The sequence below is a fragment of the Coffea arabica genome, chromosome 10c (genome assembly GCF_036785885.1).
Source record: "Coffea arabica cultivar ET-39 chromosome 10c, Coffea Arabica ET-39 HiFi, whole genome shotgun sequence".
NCBI classification, from domain to species: Eukaryota; Viridiplantae; Streptophyta; class Magnoliopsida; order Gentianales; family Rubiaceae; genus Coffea; species Coffea arabica.
Genome location: NC_092329.1, coordinates 19,568,704 through 19,580,289, shown reverse-complemented (window position 1 = coordinate 19,580,289; position 11,586 = coordinate 19,568,704). Strand labels below are relative to the sequence as shown.

At 32.8% G+C, this 11,586-nt stretch overlaps 1 pseudogene; it reads right to left on the bottom strand.

Moving 5' to 3' along the window:
• Nucleotides 1–3,985: 3,985 nt before the first annotated feature.
• Nucleotides 3,986–8,908, bottom strand: LOC140015856 (monocopper oxidase-like protein SKU5; annotated as a pseudogene).
• Between the last annotated feature and the right edge of the window lie 2,678 nt (nucleotides 8,909–11,586).

Below are 11,586 nucleotides of genomic sequence, written 5' to 3'. Positions count from 1 at the left end.
TTTCTATTATTAGATTTGAATTTTTTAGGTCTTAATCGTTAGATCTATAATTTCTTGATTCTATTGGGCAGATCTCACTATAATATTTGGATCAAAAGCAATTAATTAGTAAATCTAGTGATTGAATGCATGCATAAACTTTCTTGAAGTTACAATTATTTTATCTTAATTTTTATTTATTCTTCAAATTGGTAGTATCCATTTTTCTCATATCTATTCTTTGATATCTGTGTATGGTTAATGATGTAACTTCTGTAGATTTTAATGAAATTATGATATTTTATATTAAAAAAAAAAAGCAATGTGGCTGGTGGGAATGGTAACTCAACAAATTACTAATCATAGTTGCAGTAATAACATAACATTTCAGGAATTCAAGATTTTTTTTTTAAGTATAAGTAAGAGATTTCAAATCCGGTACCTCTTACACTCCCTCCACCGTACCATTCAACACATTCCTTCCCCACGAATTCAAGCTATTACTTACTATGTTACTTGCAGGTGGATCGGTGTATTTATAATTGATTAAAGTTATATCGCAACCTAAAGTCATGATATACATTAGTATCTCTCTTCCCATCCATTCTCTCTGCCTTCACTTTATCGTGTTTCTTCCATAGGGGCGAGATCATGACATCAAGTCAAGATCTCCTTTCCTCTTCCTTTGCTTTTATTTTTTGTTTAATAAAGTCTCTCTTAGGATATCCTATCCATTCTCTCTACTATTCTTTCTCCAAAGGAGAGAGATCTTGACCTCAAATCAAGGTCTCCCTTCCTCTTCCCTTGTTTTTATTTTTTGTTTAATAAAATTTCTCTTAAAATATCCTAGTGAGAGTTTTGTCTCTCTTAATGTTTTATTAATAAGAGTTTTCTTCTCTTCAAAGTTATTCCAGTGGTAGTTTTGTTCAAATTTTGTTATTTTTTCCCAGATCTAAGAATATTTTTAGATCTGTTTGTTAGATTTGGAATTCTTTGGGTCTTCTTGTCAGATCTCATAATTAGTTTTGATTTTGAACCAGTTGAACATCAGATCTAAAATAATAGACATGCACATATATCTATGGAGTAGCTTGTGCAATTAGTTAGATCTGATGATTTGTGATTCACGGCATAATCTTTTATATTTTATAACTCTATTAAATCTAATGATTTTTCAAATCATATATATTTGTAACATGTTCTATGTATTTTCTGTCCTTAGTATAGATTGCTTTGTCAAACAAATTATGCTAGACGATTTCCAACTAATTTATTAATAATATTGATTTTTATTTTATAAAAAAAAAGTTATATCACAACATAATCTGTTTTAGCAAACTTTTTTACCAATCTTGCATATATTTTGCTTATCTTTATGTCGAAGGTTGGATTTGGACAATTTAGAGCAGAACATGTAACTAGTCGATGGAACTTCACCATCAAGGTCGGGTACGTCACTAAGTATTAATTTTCTTATCCATTCAACCAAAGCATTCAATTTATTCTTGTTAGTCCTTCAAATATACTTCAAATGTCTAAAATTAAGACCAAAAAAATGTAGTTTTAGTTTTTAATATTTAGCATCTATAAAATTTTAGTTCCAAAAATTTTAACAAGAACAAATATGGTTCCAATGTATCCAATTTAAAGTCAATTTAGAATATTTATAGAATTTTTTCCAATTACTGATAAAAAAATAGTCATGTGCAATAATTCTCACTTTCTATACCTACCACCCCTAGGCGAAAAGCCTAAGACTCAAATTTTCCGTATAGTTTAATAAATTTCCATTTTTTAAATTTCTTGGTAAATTAGTCATTCATGTATAATCATATGAGTTATTCTTATTATTCAAAGTTAGATATTATTTTTCTTCTATTTTAAAACTTTAATTTAACAAAAAAAAATGATTACACGTTTCTAGTTCTGACAATAATTGAAAAAGTCCATCGCTTGTCCTAAATTTGCTTTGAATTGAAAATGCCGGGGATTAAATTTGTTTTTATAGATACTAAGTGTCAAATATTGGGGATCAGATTTGTTTTTGTCAAAACTTTAGGGACTAAATTTGTATATGTGTCGAACATTGAGAACCAAAACTGTATTTCTTCTCCCTTTAAAAGATTATAGCTAGGCAGATTGAGCATGAAATAGTACACATATTTACAATCACTAAAAACTATTGATATTCAAATCCTTTTTAAGGCTCATGGATTTGTTCTCGTTCAGTTATTTAACCTCAACTGTTAATATTCAAATCCTTTTTAAGACTCATGGATTTGGTCTTGTTTAATTATTTAACTTGATTATACACTCTGGTCTTGAAAACAATCAATTTTTCTGATGTTTTCATTCGTTTTTGTATTTTCTAATAGTAAAAAAAATTTAAAATTTATAATCTATTAACAAGTAACTTTAGTCGATTCTAGATATTTTCTAGAATCACTTTTTTCTAATCAATTTTTTCAAAACCTAAAGCGGATACAAACAAGCCCATGGTAGTTTACTATTTTCATTTGTCGCATGCCTTCATTATTGTCTTCTATAATCATTTTTTAATTAAAAAGATTCCTTTTGTCTCTTTTATAAATTGACTTTCACTTGAAGCTAATAAACCCTATTAAGTTATTAGTCCAAGCAGATTTCTAGGGATAGTACGGCGCTAAAACATTTTAATACTATTTGACTAACATATTGTCAGCACAATTTTTCGAACCTTCAAATTCAGTCGATGCATTTTTCATGCTCTGAGCACCCACAGTTTGCAAGGTTATACAACACCAAGTTTTTGGTTTGTGGATGCATGTGCACTGCATATGAGCAGTCGGTTGAAGCAGCCGACTTTTAATATTTATTTTTACGTTTTTGAATTAATTGAGATTGTATTGCCCTGCAATATAGTCCTTTTTTTTCAATAAAACATCATAATTTCATTAAAATCTGCGCTAATGACAGAAATTACATCATCTAATATACACAGATATCAAATAACAAATATGAATAAAGGATACTCTAGATCTGAAGAATAATAAAAATTACATTATAAATCTCCAAATTCAAAAAATGAGATAGAATAATTATAACTCCACAGACATCTGTACATACTTCTAATCACCAGATTTGCTGATTAACTGCTTGAAGTCCGGATATTATGATAAGATCTGCCAAAGAGATCCAAGAAATTCTAGATCTGATAATCAAAATATAAAAAAACTCAGATCTAATAAAAGAAAAATAAATAAAAAAATATCAAAAATTCTCATTAGGAATTGAATCCCTAGGAAAGAATAAAACTCTCACTAAAAAATTTAAGACACAAAAAAACTCTCACTAGACAATCCTAAAGAGAGAAGAAATTCTTACTAGAAAATTCTAAAAGAGATTTTAATCACACAAATGGGAAAAAAAAAACTATAGAGAGGACTCCTCTCAGAGGGAAAGATTAGAAAAAATCTGTTCTTTTTCGTATGGGAGAGTTGAAGGGAGTTTTAGTTAGAGAGTTTTTTCTAGAGAGAAGGAAGAGAGATGAATTAAGTTTCTTGATTAGTGTAAAAGATAGCAACACATAATTCAATATAGTCCATTTTGAGTAAGGGATTATCATTGATTTTACACATTTATAACAGTACCAATCAAATCAAGACGACCTGAATCTAAATACGGCTCTGATTAAATCTATGCATCAAGCAGCCTGATTAAACAACTTTGACAATGTATTTCCCCGAAAATATTTTAGAATGGGAATCACGTTGTCTACCATGTCAATGTGCATCAAATGTTCTGCAATGGTTGCGTGAATAAGCACCCAAGAAAACTTACGTTACACAGATGATCAGAACATCAAAAAATTCAAGCAAAAACAAAAGAAATATATATAGCCAAAGGTCGATCACATTTGCAGCCTTAGTATATATGCAAGAAGAAATTAAATGCCTTCCGATTCAATTGTAGCAAACAAGATTTGTCCAACGACTATGAAAAATTTGAACTTGAAGTAGCATAAGAATATGTCATTGAGACCAAAATAGTCCAATATCAATACTGATTAGCAACTAAAATTCCTAGCAGTTGATTAGGGAAAAAAAAAGAATCTGCAGCAATTATGGGAAAATTTCTGTTTCATTATCCCTGATCACTATCCGCAGCAATTAGTGCTTCATCTATAGAGCCGTGAGAAAGCCAAGGACGATTAGAAACCTGACAAAGTGCAAATGAGGATATTAGAAAAATGATATAGAAATCAATTTTATCCGAGAAATGCACCTTCTTCCTAAACCATAGTAAATCACATATAGATATATCCTCCCTTCAATCCAAAGCTAGTCTATTATATTTCTGTTTATTGGATGTCCTAAAATGAAATCACCTTTTCAAAATCATCACAAATGTCACTTAGTAACTTGTCTCCTTCACCTTTCCCTAGAATATAGAGGTTCTAAATTCAAATCCCCTTTGAAAAAAATAGACATTTACTTCTAGATATTACGTTACTGTTAAATATCAAGAGTTATTTGGTAAGCTTATACAATCGCACCTCGTCTAATCCAAGCCATTATCATCGTAAATAGTTGAAGTCCTAAAAAATTTCTGTACTTTTAAATTCAATTGTGAGAAGCTAATTTAAAGAGGGGAAGTATTAGACCAGTAGTTCATTATTATGCATGGAAGAATGAAATTTTTAGATAACTGCATATGCAATTCAGGAAGTAAGTAATAATGTTATAGTTTTTCTAGTGGATTTACCTCTTCTTTACTCTGCTTATTTTGTACCCTTAAACCATATAATAAAAAATACTATCATTTTATAATTAGCATTAAGAATCAACTTGTGAATGATTACCATCCAATATTTGAAGTTGCTGCACTAGCTTTTTGCGGACTAGGTGGTGCTGGATTAGGCATTGGCTGTGGATTGGCAGGTGGAGGAGGAGGAGGAGCCAGCACTAGCCCTACACAAATTTCAGAAAAAAAAAAAAAAAACAAGAGGGGCAAAAAAGAAGAAAGACCAAATATTTAGATGGTAAAAAATTGAAACAAAATAAAAAACCAAATTTAGTATGAAGTTGCTAAACTAACCACAGTATAGTAAATTTTCTGGTGGAGGATGCTCTTTAGCTGGGTTGGGATCAGGGTCATGCACCCTGACATAGAGCTCTTGGCCCAGGTACCAATGCTTCAAACTTTGTGACCTTAAGTTCCACATTCCTGGATTATCCAAATATGCATATACTGCCGTCCAGCCTTTTGGGTACACCTGTTCATTTTTGCAACAATCATCTTTGATAACTAATTGGGAGAATTTATTTATATTACTTTTTCATATGTAAGTTTATTTGAATTATTTTTTTGAGATAAAAATAACAAATTTATCAATAAGATTGTTGGAATTCATCTAACACCAATTGTTTTACAAGGCTCGGAGGGGAATTCCAAAGAGATTCAAGAGAATATCAATTTATTGGAATTATGTTTTGTGTTATTTTATATTTTGATTGTGTTTAAGGGGCTAAAAAAGGTTACCTGAACGGTTGAACGGACAACTGGATCGTAAAGATTGTATGTAGAACGAAATTCAGGAGTCCAATTTCCATAGCCGTACCTAGAGATTTGGGGGCAGAACCAAGATTAGAAGTAGAATTTTGATTAAGTTTATGAAAACAAGACCAAAAGCGTGATTATTGTTAACTAAGGGGTGTTTGATAAATGGGTTTCAACCCCTCCTATGGGTTTCAAATTCAATTATACCCATACATAATGTTTGCTTGAGGCCAATGAAAATAAATCAATGAGAATGATAGACCTCTTCTATGGGTCTTCTGATTAACCACCATTCACTAGAAAATCATCTTAGTTATCTATTTTATTCTCTTTAAAAGTAAAAATACCCATCTTAATCTCCTTAAACATAAAAATATGAAAAAAAAAAATGCCACCATCTGTGCTGGTTTCAACAAATGGGAGAAAAAGGAAAAGAAAAATGAAATCATGAAAAAGAAAATAATAAATTGTAAAATCCATTTCACATTAACAAACACACTATGGGTTCTCATCAAAATCCATTATCACTGACAACCCTATGATACCAATAGTGATAGTGATTGTGAAATTTGAATCAAACGGATATTGATATGGAACCTTCAAAATATGAAAGCATTGTTTTCGTTTGCTTCAATTTGTCTAAAAATTAGTTTAAAACTATAAAACATTTTCAACGGGGTTTTTAAGGAATATCTTTTTCCAAGCGAAATCGATGGTAAGAAAATGCATTTTCATGGTACTTCTCAAATCTGTTTGTTTCATCTAACACAGCAGTAGATGGTTATCCAAACCCCCCCCCCCCCCCCCCCCCCCCCCCCCCCCACGGCCAACAAAAAAAAAGGAAAAAACATCTTTTTGTTGGTAGAATTAACTTTAAACTAGAACATGCTTAATGTCTGACCTAATTGATCAAGACACATTTTCTATTGAACAAATGATTAGCTAATTCTAATGATTAAATAATAATTAATTACTCATACTTAGTTACTTACCCAACAGTATAGAATCCAAATCCATCCAAGTGCCAAGAGTCTATATTCTGATGATGATTGAAAAAGACAATTTCCAGCCATCCCTTGTGGTTCCCACTTCTGACAAACGTGCCTTTAACAGCAAGAGGTGATATATGATGGACCGGAAAATCATCAAGAAGATAAACACCAGAGCCATTTAGAGCATAATCAGCCAATTTTAAAGCAGTGTTTTGAGTGTCTTATGACACATTGTTCACAGTATAGTGAACGAAACCATCTAGGTTAGCAGTTACTCCTCCATGTAGAAGAAAGGATTGGGACAGTGTTACATTAGATACGTTGAAAGTCCCTTGTGGGTTAGGCCTTGCAGCACCTGTTGTCAAATTCCACCTACGTGCAAAGAACAATATTATTAGTTTCTGTATGGAGTCTTATATGAAGTTAATGCTTAATTTATTGAACATTAGATGATTTTCTGTATGGAGTTTTCTGTATGGGATGGTTGTGGGGTAGGGAAAGGATGAGAAGAAAGGAGGGGAGAGGAGAAAGAAGAAGAGGGAGGAGGAGGAAGGAGGAAGGAGGAAACAGGGAGAGGGAGGAGAGAGGAGGGGGAAGGAGTGATGGTGGCGGTAGTGTTGAAGGAGGGAGCAGGAGAGAGGTGATGGCGGTAATTAAACTTTTTTTTGTATTTTTATATTGTTGTAAGTTGTATTTAAAATTGTGTGTTTTTAGAGTTATTTTTGGAGTTGTTACTATAGAATCCACAAATAAAAATAATTTTTTTTAAAAAAGCAATTCATACATAGCCTTGATTAGATTTTCTATCACTAATTTGTTGTAAAAAATTTACCTGACGGATCTTGCTTGAGTTATGGATGAGTTGATGTCAAATGGATCAGGTCCCTTAGGAAGAGGTCCATTTGGAGGTGTGGAAGAATTTTCATAATGTAGCACTCCAACTGCAATTAGACTGCTTTGATTTGTCTCAGCTATCATTTTAGGACTGGCCACAATGTAGTAATCAGCAGCATTTTGGTCAGCTGTGACAAGAACTGAATAGGATTGCCCAACATGCACGTCAAGAGTGTCCACGGTGATTTGATTGGTGTATGAGCCTTCAGTTTCCACTAACAGCATTTTATGATTTTGGATTCTAAAATTGAAACTCCATGTAGTGCCAACATTTGAAATCCTGAACCGATATGTTTTTCCTAGTTGTAATGGAATCAATAAAAAAAAAAAATGAGTTGTGTAGCTACCAAATATCAAATAGTACAATAATTAATTCTAGAGAATATATTGAAAAACGTCTAACATAATCTGGAAAATATCAATTTAAGTGACATACAATTTATTTGACATACACACACGAACTAAATCATAACCCACCTTTTTTATTTTAGAGATTTCTACCTTTATTATATCTAGAGTTAGTGCCGTTTTTTGCAGGTGCATTCTTATCTTAATCATGGCTAAATAAAATCTTATTTGCTCATTCAGTGTTAACGTAACGGTCATGCTGATTCAAATTAAAATAGAATTTGGATTAATCTTACCTGGGGAGACTGTGAAGGATTCATGGGCTGTTGTAAGTGGGTTCCCAAAAGGACCTTTTCCGTTCATGAGCATCCAAGTAGGCAAAGTATGTGAAGCCGTTGAAGAATTCAATTGGGCTCTGACATCCTGCTCATCAATCCACGGCCGAAAACACACAAAAATAATTATAAGAATATGCTAACCCATTGTTTGAAGTCTCCAATCGAGGCTCCAGTTGGTAATTAGCATCAGTTTTCTTAGAGTATATCCTTTTGAGACATAGATCAATCTTACTTTCCCCTTTTGAGACATAGAGTATATCCTTTAAACCGGGAAAAATGACACAGAGATAGAGAGATCGGTTATTCCTGCACGAACAGTGTGGAGAAAATTTTTTTATGTTTTTATTTTGATTTTTCTATCTTGTGGCGAAGCAGCAAAACATGATTGGATTTTTCTTTGAATCATTTTCATACTATTAGGCAAGTTTGTTTACTAGTAATTACATGTGGTTTGGACATTTGGGGAACTTAGTTGATCACCTTATAACTCTCTTGATACCAATCACCAATGAGAAGGTCGAACTCATCTTGGGGCTTAGGAAATGGCACATTGATGACAATGCGATTGTTGACTCGAATTGGGCCAAATCCTCCGGCAGCCTTCTGAAACTTTGTTGTGGGGAAGTAAAAGAAGCTCCCAATCTGATCCTTCATTTGAAAAACGTAAGTCCAATTATTTCCTGGCTGGATTGGGCAGTTGGTCCCGGAAACCCCATCTTGCCATGAGTTCAGTCGCTGCTGAATGCCATTCCTGAAATCAAAAGGGTTTTGGCAAAAACTATCATATTTTAAATCGGTATCCGTTGTTTGATTGATCATTATACTAATCATTTTGAACGTGTGTAACCGTGACTTGCTCTCATCCTCGAGCCCCCACTTTGAAAATCAGAGTGGGCTAACTGGTTCAATAGGTTGAACTGTGAATCCGTTATGTTTTCGGTCCGATTTAGTAGTTGATCTAAAAGTTTAATTGAACCAATTAAACTTGGTCAAGAACTAGTTGAACGAGTAAAGATTGGGAGGTTCATCTGGAGTTCACTAATTTTTTATTTTTTAAAATAAGAATTTTAACTTTATCCAAAATTTTTAATACTAAAATACATAAACAATAAAAATTTTTGAATCGAAATTGAACCGGTCGAACCACAAACTTGAAGCTTCTGGTTCACTCTTTGATCCGAATTTAAATACATTGCCCAAAACCTCCCCCCGCCCCCCTCCCGCATCACTTTGAGACTTGGGCTTCAAAATTGGTTCACTCATAAATGTTATAAAACCACCCCTATTATAAGCCAACGTGGGATGACATAAACCTGTCCCCAAACAGATTCACATATATATATATTTGACCATAATTGTGAAATAAACGACGATGACATAAACCTGTACCCAAACAGCTCCTCATGTAATTTTTACCAAGGAAGCTTCTTGAACGCCCTAGGGCATTTATCTAAGACCTTTATATCTATAAACAATTATTTGAAAAAGAAAAGAAGAAATTGGGATTGAAACGGATGATAGAGACGCAGCCTCGGGGAAGAGAGAGAACAAATTGAAATGTTATCCATGCATGCAGCTTCGTTATTCTTACAAAATAAACAATTTTGACTTTAAGCATAGTGTTCGGATTTAATTGCCAAGTGAATTGCCGTCGAGGGTTGCAATGTTCTTGTTCGTTTTATTGCCAAACCTACTTTTCACTAGACAAAAGAGAAATCCAAATTTATTGAGCACCTCATGGGTTCTTATCTCTTTTATACTCCTAAATTCTCCTTAATAATCACAATCTTAAAATATCAATTAATTTATTGAGTTATTCAACGACCGTGCATTCACACCTTGTGGTTTCACCCCCACTGTATTGGACTTAGAAGGACTTGTTTGACGCCTTTGTTTCGTTATTCTTACAAAATACACAAATTGAAATGTTATCCCTGCATGCAGCTTCATTATATAGATGTCCAATGGATATTGGACACTGGTTGGTCTAATTGTTAATATTTCCTAAAAAAAAGTGTCTAAATATAATGGGTGAAAATAAATGTGAAAGGACGCAAATGAATAGTAAATTAGGTGCACTTAACGTAATTAAATAACTCATGTTTTCCTTTTGAAGGCAACTTGGTAAACTAATTTAGAAAGGTTAGAGTTCCCAAGTATTTCTCGGAGTTACCATATTTGATGATGCTTGAAATTAAAGGTACCTAAGAAATAACTACCATGATTTACTCAATTAATTAGGTTTTCCTTAATTGTGAAATTTTTTTTTTTTGCCATTTTTGCATGCAGTTGGGAATCAGAAAGACAAATTATATAAAACAGAAAAGAACAGAGAATATTTATTAATCAAAAGATAATTGACTATAGTGCAAATAAAAATGCAAAATAATAAAAAAGATGTTTAACAAGGGAAAGCTTTTACCATGTCATGAGTAGAGGTTCGTCCAAGTCATTGAAAACATTAACATGAATATTGTCGTTGGTTGTAGAATTGATAAGAGGTCCCGGAAACATGCCATTGATGGTGATAACCTATTCATCCAACAGAAACATAGAAATACTAAACAAAAACTTACCTAAATATAAGAAATCACAGACTCAAAGTTCAACAAAATCCAGCAAGAAGAACTGAGAATTGGGATCACAAGGTTACCGGCTGATTGACTGAGACAATTGGCTTGATTCTTGTATTGATTGCAACATGCCACTCTAGGAAAATATCCTCTCCTTTTGCAAAAGAGACCAGGAAAATCAACAAAAACCCAAGGAGAAATTTGCATGCACCGTTGCTTAAGCTAGCCACTGGTTTTGGAGGAAGAAGGGGTTAGGATTAATCTGGGGTGCGAGAAATTATACAAAGAAAGTTACAACTGTATTATAAAGTATTAGTTTCTGGTGGAAACCAAGGATACTGGTGATAATTCCGGAGCATGCACAGAAAGGAGACAAGAAGAGAGTAACAAAGAGCTAAACTTTGCTGTTTCGGTGCTGAATGAGAAATATGAAGTTCTCTATTTAACAGCAATATTCTTGTTTATATTAGTAAGTTGAGTATATTTCTTGTTCTTGCAGTTTGTGACATTTTTTTAAGGTATGTTCGTCTCCAAGCAGGACTCTTATGGCCTGCCAAGGAAACTGATATCTTTTTGGGATCTTGAATATATGCGTATTGAAGATTTCTTTAGTGTCAAAATCACGAAAAGTTAGAGAAATTTTTTCTTTATTTGTTTCCTTAAATGTTTTTTCTCATTTGTCTTTATTACCTGTTAATTTCAGTTTCTGGACTAGAGACATACAAATACAATTTACTTCCAAACATACATAACTAGCGCTCAACTATGAGAAATTTTTTTTAAAAAAAACTCCTACCGTACACTAACAACGGCTTCTCAAATCACAAGCAATTTTTCAAACAATATTCTCTAATGTAGATATCATTCTCTCACCGGGAGAAAGGCGCTCTTTTATTTTTCAATAAAATCATTGAGAATTGTTAA